General features: G+C 43.0%; 1 protein-coding gene across 3 annotated transcripts in view; it reads left to right on the top strand.

Moving 5' to 3' along the window:
* Ccdc57 (coiled-coil domain containing 57) overlaps window positions 1-13,201 on the top strand; it is a 192,680-nt gene that overhangs the window by 125,343 nt on the left and 54,136 nt on the right. The gene's annotated exons all lie outside the window — the stretch shown is intronic.

Here is a 13,201-nt window from a genome sequence, read left to right as displayed (position 1 = left end):
TTTTCAGGTAAGCACCTTAACCACTAAGCCATATCTCTAGGCCCTGTGTTTGCCTTTTTGGAAACAGGTTTGCACACTGCAGCCCAGGCTAGGCTTGAACACTGGATCCTCGTGCCTCAGCCTTGAGTTCTGAAATTCCCAGAGAGCCCTACCATGCCCAGCTCCTATGTATTTTTTATTTTATTTTAATTATTTGAGAGCAACAGACAGAGAGAGGAAGAGACAGATAGAGAATGGGCATGCCAAGGCTTCTAGCCACTGCAAATGAACTCCAGATGCATGTGCCACTTGTGCATCTGGCTTATGTGGGTCCTGGGGAATTGAGCCTCAAACCAGGGTTGTAAGCACGTTGTAAGGAGTCCTACCCTTCCTTTGGCTCTTACATTCTTTCTGCCACCTCTTCCGCAATGGACCCTGAGCCTTGGAAGTTGTGATAGAGATATTGCTTGCTTCATAGGCAAGCGTTTAACTACTGTTGTGGTTTGAATAGAATAGATGGCCCCCAATATATTCAGTTGTTTGTTTGTACTTTGCATCTGCAGCCACCTGACTAGAGGCGGTATCACTGGGTGGATCTTAAGTCATGGTGGTGGGTTTCAGATTTCAATCTAAAGATAATGCAAAGTGTACCTCGCTGGAGTTCCTGAAGTGTGCTGTGCTGTGTGGTTTTAGACTTGTACTTCTCTCTCTCTGTTTAGTCCTGTGAAGGCAGGCCAGCCTCTTCTGCCATTTATAGAAGTTCCCCTGGATCTGTAAGCTTCAATAAATATCCCTTCCTCCATACCTGTGCCTGGTCTGGAAGTTCATCTCAGTGAACCTGAAGCTGTCTGCTACACCTACTAAGCCATCTCTCCAGACCTGTATTTATATATTTATTTATTTAGTTTTGAGATAGTCTCACTATAGCTCAGGCTGACCTGGAATTCACTATATAGTCTCAAGGTAACCTCAAACTCACAGAGATCCTCCTATCCTTGCCTTCCAGTTTCTGGGATTAAAGGTGTGCATCACCATGCCTGGCTACTTTTTCTTTCTTTCTTTCTTTTTTCATATATCATGACCTTTTATTTCTTTTATTATTTTTTTTAACAACTTCCATGATTCTAAACAATATCCCATGGTAATACCTTCCTTCCCCACTTTCCCCTTAGAAACTCCATTCGCATCATATCCCCTGCCCCTCTCAATCAATCTCTTTTATTTTGATGTCATGCTCTTTTCCTCCTATCATGGGGGTCTTGTGTAGGTAGTGTCAGGCACTGTGAGGTCATGGATATCCAGGCCATTTTTTGTCTGGAGGAGCACATTGTAAAGAGTCCTACCCTTCCTTTGGCTCTTACATTCTTTCTGCCACCTCTTCCTCAACGGACCCTGAGCCTTGAAAGTTGTGATAGAGATATTGCAGTGCTGAGCACTCCTGTCACTTCTTTCTAGCACCATGATGCCTTCTGAGTCATCCCAAGGTCATTGCTACCTGAAAAGAAAAGGTTCTCTACCAAAAGTGAGAGTAGCATTGATATAAGGGTATGAACATTAAGAGAAGTGCTTACTGAGCAGTTTGATAAGCATAGTATATACCTTTAGCCAGATAGCAGCAGACATTATACCAGAAAGGCTCATGACTACCCCTGTTTTAAGTTTTCAGTATCAGGAATGTATTCCCTTCCATGGAGCAGGCCTCCAGTCCAATTAGAGGGCAGTTGGTTTCCACCATGGCAGACATGCCACTAGTGCACCCGTTGGCTCATTTGGCCTGGCTGGCCAATTATAAGGCTTGTAGTGTCCACTGTTGAGTATCTTCACTGGTGATATCTCTTTCTCCCATTGAACTGCATGCAGAATGGCTTCTTCCAGCTTTCTGTCAGCTGGTCTATATGGAGGAGGTTATCAGCTCAGTTCCAGTAGGTTTTCTCAGTGGCCTTGCAGCCCAAGTATGTGGAGTCTTCAGCAATAGGGTCTTACCATCTATTCCTAGTGGGAGTATATATATTCACTTATTTATGAGAGATAGAGAATAGGCATGCTAGGGTTCCTAGCCACTTCAGACAGACTCCAGATGCATGCACCACCTTGTAGATATGGCTTACATGGGTCTTGGGGAATTGAACCTGAGTCCTTTGGCTTTGCAGGCAACCAGCTTAGCCACTAAGCTCTCTCCAGCCCTCTTTTTTCTTTATTTCTTTTTTTTTTGGTTTTCCAAGGTAGGTTCTCTAGTTCAGGCTAACCTGGAATTCACTGTGTGGTCTCAGGGTGGCCTTGAACTCATGGCGATCCTCCTACCTCTGCCTCCTAAGTGCTGGGATTAAAGGCGTGCGCCACCACGATCAGCTTCTTTTTAATATTTTTAAAAATATATTTTATGAGACCCTACCTCAAAAAAAACCAAAAAAATATATATATTTTATGTATTTATTTATTTATTTGAGAGAGAGAAAGAGTCAGAGAGAGAGAGAGAGAGAGAGAGAGAGAGAGAGAATGGGCATTCCAGGGCCTCCAGCCACTGCAAACAAACTCCAGATGCATACGCCCCCTTGTGTATCTGGCTTATGTGGGTCCTAGAGAATTGAACTGGGATCCTTTAGTTTTGCAGGCAAATGCCTTAACCTTTAAGCCATCTCTCCAGACTCCCCCTGCCAACTTTTTTTTTTTTTTTTTTTGGTTTTTCAAGGTAGGGTCTCATTAGAGCTGAGGTTGACCTGGAATTCACTATGTAGTTTTTTGAGGTAGAGTCTTGCTCTAGCCCAGGGTAACCTGGCATTCAGTATGTAGTCTCAGGGTGGCCTTAAACACATGGCGATCTTCCTACCTCTGCCTCCAGAGTGCTGGGTCCACCCCTTTTTTTAATATTGTTTATTTGTTTGTACGCAGACAGGGATAGAGAGAAAAGAAACACAGAGAATGGGTGTGCCAAGATCTCCAGCCACTGCATATAACTCCAGATGCATGTACTACTTTGTGCATCTGGCTTATGTGGGTCCTGGGAATCAAACCTGGGTCCTTCAGCTTTAAAGGCAAGTACCTTAACTGCTAAGCCATCTCTTCAGCCCTAGTTTTCCTTTAAAAAAAAAAAAAAACAAAAAAAAGTACCAGGCATGGTGGTGCATGCCTTTAATCCTAGCACCCAGGAGGTAGAGGTAGGAGGATCACCATGAGTTTAAGTCCACCCAGAGACTACATAGTGAATTCCAGGTTACCCTGGGCTAGAGCAAGACTCTACCTCAAAAAACTACATACAAAATTTATTTGCATAGGTGTGTGCATGTGTGTGTGCCCAGGGTCTCTTGCCACTACAAAGGAATGCCCATCAAGATTTAAATGGGGGCTGGAGAGATGGCTTAGTGGTTAAGCGCTTGCCTGTGAAGCCTAAGGACCCCAGTTCAAGGATTGGTTCCCCAGGTCCCACGTTAGCCAGATGCACAAGGAGGCGTCTGGAGTTCGTTTGCAGAGGCTGGAGGCCCTGATGCACCCATTCTCTTTTTCTTTTTTTCTTTTATTTTTTCTTTTTCGAGGTAGGGTCTCACTCTGGCTCAGGCTGACCTGGAATTCGCCATGGAGTCTCAGGGTGGCCTTGAACTCTCGGTGATCCTCCTACCTCTGCCTCCCGAGTGCTGGGATTAAAGGCATGCGCCACCACGCCCGGCTTCTCTCTCTCCTCTATCTATCTTTCTCTCTGTGTCTGTCACTCTCAAATAAATAAATATAAAAAAAAGATTTAAATGGGTGACTGGGGAATTGACTTCGTAAGCAAGCACCTTGAAGCATTGAGCCATCACTCCAATATCTGCTGGGTTTTTTTACTGGTGTGTTTCTTCTTTATATATTAAGACAGTTGCTGCTTGTCACAAATTTTTCCCAACCTTGTCATTTATCTTTTGATTTTCCTTCTTTAAAAATCATCAGATAGGGCTGGAGAGATGGCTTAGTGGTTAAGCGCTTGCCTGTGAAGCCTACGGACCCTGGTTTGAGGCTCCATTCCCCAGAACCCACGTTAGCCAGATGCACAAGGGGGAGCATGCATCTGGAGTTTGTTTGTAGTGGCTGGAAGCCCTGGCTTGCCCATTCTCTCCCTGTCTCTCTCTCTCTGCCTCTTTCTCTCTCTGTCACTCTCAAATAAATAAATAAATAAAAATAAACAAAAAAATCATCAGATAGCTGGGCATGGTGATGCACACTTTTAATTCCAGCACTTGGGAGGCAGAGGTAGGAGGATCACAGTGAGTTTGAGGCCACCCTGAGACTTTATAGTGAATTCTAGGTCAGCCTGGACTAGAGTGAAATTTTACCTCGAAAAAAAAAAAAATCATCAGATAGGACTGGAGAGATAACTCAGTAGATAAAGTGCTTGCTATACAGATATAAGGGCCTGAGTTTGATCCCTAGCACCCATGCAAAATGCCAGGCATGGCAACACTCAACTGTAATCCTTGTGCATGGGGAGAGTGGGGAGTGAAGATAGGAGGATCCTTAGAGATGGCTGGCTGGCCAGTCTAGCCTGATTGATATGCTTCAGGCAAATGAAAAGGCTTGTCTCAAAAGAAGTGGCAATGACATTCCTGAGGACAACACCCCAGGTTGTCCTCTGGCCTTCACATGCATTCACACACATGCCCACACACGTGCAAACATGCATACATACAAGCATGCCCACCCCACATACAAAGAAAAAAAGTCCTCACATAAACTGATCATGGTGGTATAGTCCTATAATTCCAGTACTTAGGAGGTAGAAACAGGAAAATCAGCAGTTCAAGGCCAACCTGGACTACATAAGTCCCTGTCTCCAAATATATAAACAAAATTTTTTAAATCTTCAGGGATAGGAGAGATGGCTTAGCAGTTAAAGCACTTGCCTGCAAAGACTAAGGACCCATATTTGATCTCTCTCCAGGTCCCCCGTAAGCCAAACACACAAAGGTGACACAGCATAAGGTCACATATGTTTAAGAATCTGGAATTTGATTGCAGTGGCTATGGCCCTGGCTTGCCAATTCTCTCTCTAGCTCTTTCTAAAAAAATAATTCTTCAGGGCTGGAGAGATGACTTAGCAATTAAGGTGCTTGCTTATGAAGCCTAAGGAACTATGTTTGACTCCTCATATCCCACGTAAGCCAGACATACAAGGTCATGCATGCTCACAAGGTGGCACATGTGGCTGGTGTTCAATTGCAGTGGCTGGAGGCCCTGGCACACCAATTCTCCACTCCACCCCCACTCACTCACTCATTAAAACAATCAAGAAAATCTCAGGCTGAAGAGATGGCTTAGGAGTTAAGTGCTTGCCTATGAAGCCTAAGGACCCCGGTTCGAGGCTTGATTCCCCAGGACCCATGTTAGCCAGATGCACAAGGGGTTACATGCATCTGGAGTTTGTCTGCAGCGGCTGGAGGCCCTGACACGCCCATTCTATCTTTCTGCCTGTGTCTGTTGCTCTCAAATAAATAAAAAAAAATAAACAAAATTATTTTTTAATCTTAAAACTTTTTTTTCAGGATTGGAGAGATGGCTTAGTGGTTGAGGCACTTACCTGCAAAGCCAAAGGACCAAGGTTCAATTCCCTAGGACCCACATAAGCCATATGCACAAGGTGGCACATGCACCTGGAATTTGTTTTCAGTAGCTAGAGACCCTGGCACACCCATTCTCTCTGTGTGTCTATCTCTTTCTCTCTATACATCTCTCTCAAATAAGTAAATAAAAATAAATATTGGCTGGGCATGGTGGCACATGCTTTTAATCTCAGCACTTGGGAGGCAGAGGTAGGAGAATCACCATGAGTTCAAGGCCACCCTGAGACTACGTAGTGAAGACCAGGTCAGCCTGGGCTAGAGTGAGATCCTACCTTGAAAAACAAAAACTAAATACATAAAATAAAATCAAATAAAACTTCAGCTAGCTGGGCACAGTGGTGCACACACCCTCCTGAAACATTTGAGAGTAAGCTTCAGACACCACACACCCTCCACACCCGCTACATTCTCCTACTTGTTGTTCCAGCAAATGACCAAAATAAAGAAATACAGATTCTGTTCCCACTTTTGCCACCCATGTCTTTTTCATCCAGCCCAGGAGCCAGCCCTGGGTTCTACGTTGCACTTGGCTCTTGTTTTTGTCCTTTAGCCTAAAACACTCCCTCTGCCTTCCTCTCTCTCTCAACATTGGCACTGTGCAAAAGTGCAGGCTGGTGTTTGCAGACTATGGCTCTGTCACTCTGCCTCAGGATTATAGTTGGTTGTGCTTACTGAAGGTTTTCATCACAGATCCATATACTATCTGTTTTTGACTACTTTCACATAGTGCCTTCAATACTATAGCTTTCGAGTACATTTCAGTACCTCACTGAGCAAGCTCAACCTTACATCTATTCTTTTACAAAATTTCCTAGGCAGTTCATTTCCATTCTTTTCTTTTCTTGTTTTTTTTTTATATATTTTATTTTTATTTATTTATTTATTTGACAGAGAAAGAGGAAGAGAGAGAGAATAGGCAGGCCAGGGCCTCTAGCCACTGCAAATGAACTCCAGAAGCGTGTGCCCCCTTGTGCATCTGGCTAACATGTGTCCTAGGGAATCAAAGATGGGTCTTTTGGCTTTGCAGGCAAATGCCTTAACCACTAAGCCATCCTTCCAGCCTTTTTTTTTTTTTTTTTTTTTGGTTTTAAGATAGGGCTTATGTAGTCAGTTATCAAAAATCTCCCAACTAAAAAAAGCCCAGGCCCGGATGGATTCACTGCTGAATTTTACCAGACTTTTAAGGAAGAGCTAACACCATTGCTTCTTAAGCTTTTCCAGGAAATAGAAAAAGAAGGAATTCTACCAAACTCCTTCTATGAGACCAGCATCACCCTGATACCAAAACCAGGCAAAGATAGAACAAAAAAAGAAAATTACAGACCAATCTCCCTCATGAACATAGATGCAAAAATTCTCAACAAAATATTGGCAAACAGAATACAAGAGTATATCAAAAAGATCATTCACCCTGACCAAGTAGGCTTTATCCCAGAGATGCAGGGATGGTTCAACATACGCAAATCTATAAATGTAATACATTACATAAATGGGTTGAAGGACAAAAATCACATGATCATCTCATTAGATGCAGAGAAAGCATTTGACAAAATCCAACATCCCTTCATGATAAAAGTCCTACAGAGACTGGGAATAGAAGGAACATATCTCAATATAATAAAGGCTATTTATGACAAGCCTACAGCCAACATATTACTAAATGGGGAAAAACTGGAAGCTTTTCCACTAAAATCAGGAACAAGACAAGGGTGTCCACTGTCTCCACTTCTATTTAATATAGTTTTGGAAGTCTTAGCCATAGCAATAAGGCAAGAGACACACATAAAAGGGATACAAATTGGAAAGGAAGAAATCAAGTTATCATTATTTGCAGATGACATGATTCTAAACATAAAGGACCCTAAAGACTCTACTAGCAAGCTGTTAGAGCTAATCAAAACCTACAGCAATGTAGCAGGATACAAAATAAATACACAGAAATCAGTAGCCTTCATATATGCTAACAACAAACACACAGAGGATGAAATCAGAGAATCACTCCCATTCACAATTGCATCAAAAAAAATTAAATACCTTGGAATAAACCTAACTAAGGAAGTAAAGAATCTATACAATGAGAACTTTAAGACACTCAAGCGAGAAATTGCAGAAGACACTAGAAAGTGGAGAAACATCCCTTGTTCCTGGCTTGGAAGAATCAATATCGTGAAAATGGCAATCTTACCTAAAGCAATCTACACATTTAATGCAATCCCTATCAAAATTCCAAAGGCTTTCTTCATGGAAATAGAAAAAACAATCCAAAAATTCATTTGGAATCATAAAAAACCTCGAATATATAAAATAATACTGAGCAACAAAAAAGAGGCTGGTGGTATCACCATACCTGATTTTAACCTATACTACAGAGCCATAGTAACAAAAACAGCATGGTACTGGCACAAAAACAGACATGTAGATCAGTGGACCAGAATAGAGGACCCAGATGTAAGCCCAAGTAGCTATAGCCACCTGATATTCGATAAAAATGCCAAAAATACTCATTGGAGAAGAGACAGCCTCTTCAGCAAATGGTGTTTTGAAAACTGGATAAATATCTGCAGAAGGATGAAAATAGATTCTTCTCTCTCGCCATGCACAAGAATTAAGTCCAAATGGATTAAAGACCTTAACATCAGACCGGAAACTATGAAACTGCTAGAGGAAAAAGTAGGGGAAACCCTCCAACATATTGGTCTTGGCAAAGACTTTCTGAATACAACCCCAATTGCTCAGGCAATAAAACCACAGATTAACCACTGGGACCTAATGAAATTACAAAGATTTTGCACCGCAAAGGACACAGTGAAAAAAGCAAAGAGGCAACCTACAGAATGGGAAAAAATCTTCGCCAGCTATATATCTGATAGAGGATTAATATCTAGGATATACAAAGAACTCAAAAAGTTAACTAATAAGGAATCAAACAGGCCAATCAAAAAATGGGCTAAGGAGCTAAATAGAGAGTTCTCAAAGGAAGAAATACGAATGGCATATAAGCACCTAAAAAAATGTTCTACGTCACTAGTCATCAGGGAAATGCAGATTAAAACTACATTGAGATTCCATCTCACTCCTGTCAGATTGGCCACCATCATGAAAACAAATGATCATAAATGTTGGCGGGGATGTGGAAAAAAAGGAACCCTTCTGCACTGCTGGTGGGAATGCAATCTGGTCCAGCCATTGTGGAAAACAGTGTGGAGGTTCCTAAAGCAGCTAGAGATTGATCTACCATATGACCCAGCTATAGCACTCCTAGGCATATATCCAAAGGACTCATCTCATTTCCTTAGAAGTACATGCTCAACCATGTTTATTGCTGCTCAATTTATAATAGCTGGGAAATGGAACCAGCCTAGATGTCCCTCAACAGATGAGTGGATAATTAAGATGTGGTACATTTATACAATGGAGTTCTACTCAGCGGTAAAGAAAAATGAAGTTATGAAATTTGCAGAAAAATGGATGGACCTGGAAAGTATTATACTAAGTCAGGTAACCCAGGCCCAGAAAGCCAAGCGCCACATGTTCTCCCTCATATGAGGATCCTAGCTACAGATGACTGGGCTTCTGTGTGAGAATGAAAATACTTAGTAGCAGAGGCCAGTAAGTTGAAAAGGAGACATAAAGGGTGGAGAAAGGAAGGGAGGAGGATACTTAATAGGTTGATATTGTATATATGTAATTACAATGATTGTAATGGGGAGGTAATATGATTGAGAATGGAATTTCAAACGGGAAAGTGTGGGGGTGGGGAGGGAGGGAATTACCATGGGATATATTTTATAATCATGGAAAATGTTAATAAAAATTTAAAAAAAAAAAAACGATAGGGCTTATGTAGTCCTGGCTGGCCTTGAACACCTCATCCTCTTGCATTCACCTCCCAAGTGCTGGAGATAGCTGGGCGTGGTGGCGCATGCCTTTAATCCCAGCACTGGGGAGGCAGAGGTAGGAGGGTCACCATGAGTTTGATGCTACCCTGAGACTACATAGTGAATTCCAGGTCAGCCTGAGCTAGAGACCCTGCTTCAAAAAAACAAAAAACAAAATAAAACAAAAAACCCAGACCAAGAGCTGGAGACAGATGTGTGTCTGGCTGCATTGTTGTAATTTTAAAAATGGCCAAATTCTCATGTGGCACACACTTTTAATCCCAGCACTCAGGAGGCAGAGGTAGGAAGATAACCCTGAGTTTGAGTCCAGCCTGGGACTACAGAATGAGTTCTAGGTCAGCCTGGCCTAGAGTGAGACCTTACCTTGAAAGAAGAAAAAAATGCCCCCAGCGTGGTGGTACAATGTCTTTAATTCCAACACTTGGGATGAAGAATGTTCTAGACAGTTCTACACTGTTGAGAAGAATATCTGAACCAGGCACAGTTTAGGGGAGGAAAGGATTTATTTCAAGCTTACAGGTCCACAGAAGTTCCATCAAATCATGGAAGAAGCTGTTTCCAAATATCCAAGCAGAAAGCAAAATGGCAGTAAGCAAAACACCACACCAACACACACTAAAAAGCAGCAAGCACAACTGGCAGCAAACAGAGTCTCAAACAGTTGTGAAGAGCTTTTGCCTGGAATTCAGATCCACCCCAAACATACCTTTGGGTTGGATCCTAGCATCCTCCCCCATGATACCTTCTCCAGCCAGGCAGCTGGAGACCCAAACTACAGCCTTTAATAAAAAATAAAAAAATAAAAAACTTTGAGCTGGAGAGATAGCTTAACAGTTAAGGTACTTGCCTGTGAAGCCTAAGGACCCATGTTTAACTCTCCAGATCCCACATAAGGTGAAGCAAGTGCAAGGTTGCACATGCCCACTAGATGGCGCAAATGTCTGGCATTTGATTGCAGTAGCTGAGGCCCTGGCATGCCAATTGTGTGTCTCCCTGTCTCTCTTGCTCTCTCTAAAATAAAAAATTAAAAAAAACTTGAGCTGGGTGTGGTGGCACACACCTTTTATTTCAGAACTTGTGAGGCAGAGGTAGAAAGATCACTATGAGTTCTAGGCCACCCTGAGATTACGGAGTGAATTCCAGGTCAGTGTGGGCTACAGTGAAACCCAACCTCGAAAAACCAAAAAGAAAAAAGAAAAAGAACTTAGGGCTGGAAAGATGGCTTAGGGAACTTGCCTGAGAAGCCTAAGGACTCAGGTTTGATTCCCCAGTGCCCAAGTAAGCCAGATGTACAAGGTGGTGCATGCAACTGGAGTTTGCAGTGGCTAGGGGCCTTGGTGCACCCATTCCCTCTCTACCTCTCTCTTTCTCTATCATCTATCTATCTATCTGCCTGTCTCTCAAGTAAATAAAATTAAGAATAAAAAACAACCTGAATCTATGGGGGACGTACATTCAAATGACCACACAGAAGGAGGATTGCTATGAGTTAAAGGGCACCTGGGACAAGAGTGAGATTCAGGTCAGCCTGAGCTGCAGTGAGACTCTACCTTGGGGGAAAAAATAGCCAATTGGGCTGGGGATTTAGTTCATTGGACACACACTTGCCTAGCATGGATTTAGCCCTCAGCAGTGAAAAAAAAGGCCAAGATGGAATGTAGATCAGCGGCAGAGTGCACGCTTTGTATGTGAGAGGCTGGTGTGTAGATGAGTGGTTGAGTACATGCTACATGTGTGTGAGGCTTAGGTACAGGTGAGTGGTACCATGCATGCTTTATATGTGGGAGGCTGTTGTGCAGGTCAGTGGGCGAGTGCAGGCTTTATGTCTAAGGCTAGCGTGTGGTAGGTGAGTGGTAGAGTGCACACTTGGTATATATGTTGCTGGGGTGCAGGTCAGTGGTATTGTGCAAGTTTTGTATGTGTCATGCTGGGGTGTAGGTCAGAGGTAAAGTACTCATTTTGTATGTGTGAGTCTGGGGTACAGGTCACTGGTAAGAGTGCTTGCTTTGTATGTGTGAGTCTGGGATTTAGTTAACTGAGTAGTAAAGTGCACACTTTGTGTGAGGCTGGGATGTACTTGGGTGGTAGTGTGTAAAGTTTGTATGTGTGAGGCCGTGAGTTGCAGCCCCACCATTATGAAAGAAAAAAGGCCAACTACAAGTCATGTGACATAACATAGAATCAAGAAGTTCATTCATCTCTCTCCTCCCTGAGTTTACCTGGTCTGGAATGATGCCATACAAGGGTTGCAACCCAGGTGGTCTGGTGTGATCCACCTTCAGTCCAATGTGCACAATCACATGAGTGCTTGGGCCTTGGGCTAAGGCTCTAGTTCCAGACTACTCTTGTGCATACTCATGGCAATCCTCCTACCTCTGCCTCCCAAGTGCTGAGATTAGAGATGTGGACCACCACACCTCGCTGTTTTTGGTTATTTTATTTTTTGAGATTTTCTTTCCCTTTATAGTCAGGTTTGCTTGGAAAATTGCAATACTCCTGAGTGTGAAGATTGCAGGTGTGCAACCACATGGAGTTTTCTTTCTCAAAGTAGGGCTTCACTGTAGCCCAGGCAAACCTGAAATTCACTTTGTAGTCTCAGGGTGGCCTCGAACTCACAGAGATCCTATCTCTGCTTCCTAAGTGCTGGGATTAAAGGCACATTTTTTTGGAGGGGAGGCAATTCTGAGGTAGGGTCTCACTCTAGCTCAGGCTGACTTGGAATTCACTATATAGTTTCAAGGTGGCCTTGAACTCATAGCATTCTGCCTACCTCTGCCTCCCAGAGTTGGGATTAAAGGTGTGAGCCACCATACCTGGCTTCTTTTACTTTTTAACTATTTTTTATTTATTTGCTAAGAGAGAGTATGGGCATGCCAAGGCCTCTTCCCACTGCAGACAAACTCCAGACGCATACACCCATTATTCTGTGTTTCTGGCTTTATGTGGGTACTAGAGAATTGAACCCAGGCCTGCCTGTAGACTTTGCAAGCAAGTGTTTTTAACTGCTGAGCCATCTCCTCAGTCCCACATGCAGTTTTGAAACTAATGATCTTTTAAGTACATGGAGGATGGCTGCAGACCCCAGAGGGAGTTTTGTTTTTTCGGTTGATTTAAAATAAGCTGAAAAGGGGGAGTGGTGGCTAGAGAGATGGTTTAGCGGTTAAGGAACTTGCCTACAAAGCCAAAGGACCCAGGTTCAACTCCCCAGGACCAACATAAGCCAGATGTACAAGGTGGCACATGCGTCTGGAGTTCATTTGTAGTGGCTGGAGGCCCTGACACACCCATTCTCTCTCTCTCTCTGCCTCTTAGTCTCTCTCTCTCTCCCTCCCTCTCTTTCTCAAATAAATAAATAAATAAAATATTAAAATAAAGCTGAGTGTGGTGGTGCACACCTTTAATCCCAGCACTCGGGAGGCAGAGGTAAGAGGATTGCCGTGAGTTCGAGGCCACCCTGAGACTACATAGTGAATTCCAGGTTAGCCTGGGCTAAAATGAGACCCTACCTCAACCCCCCCCCAAAAAAATAAATTAATTAATTAAAATAAACTAAAAGTGGTTAGGCATAGTGGCACACACCTTTAATCCCAGTACTGAGGAGGTAGAGGTAGGAGTTTAAGGCCAGCCTGAGACTACATAGTGAAGTCCAGGGTCAGCCTGGGCTAGAGTGAGACCCTACTTTGAAAAAAAGCAAAAAAAAAAAGGCAGCTAGAAGAAGAGAGAGAAGTAGGTGAT

This window comes from Jaculus jaculus, chromosome 9 (assembly GCF_020740685.1).
Source record: "Jaculus jaculus isolate mJacJac1 chromosome 9, mJacJac1.mat.Y.cur, whole genome shotgun sequence".
Classification (NCBI taxonomy): Eukaryota; Metazoa; Chordata; class Mammalia; order Rodentia; family Dipodidae; genus Jaculus; species Jaculus jaculus.
The sequence above is the reverse complement of the archived record's forward strand: the minus strand, read 5'-3'. Positions and strand labels throughout refer to the sequence as shown.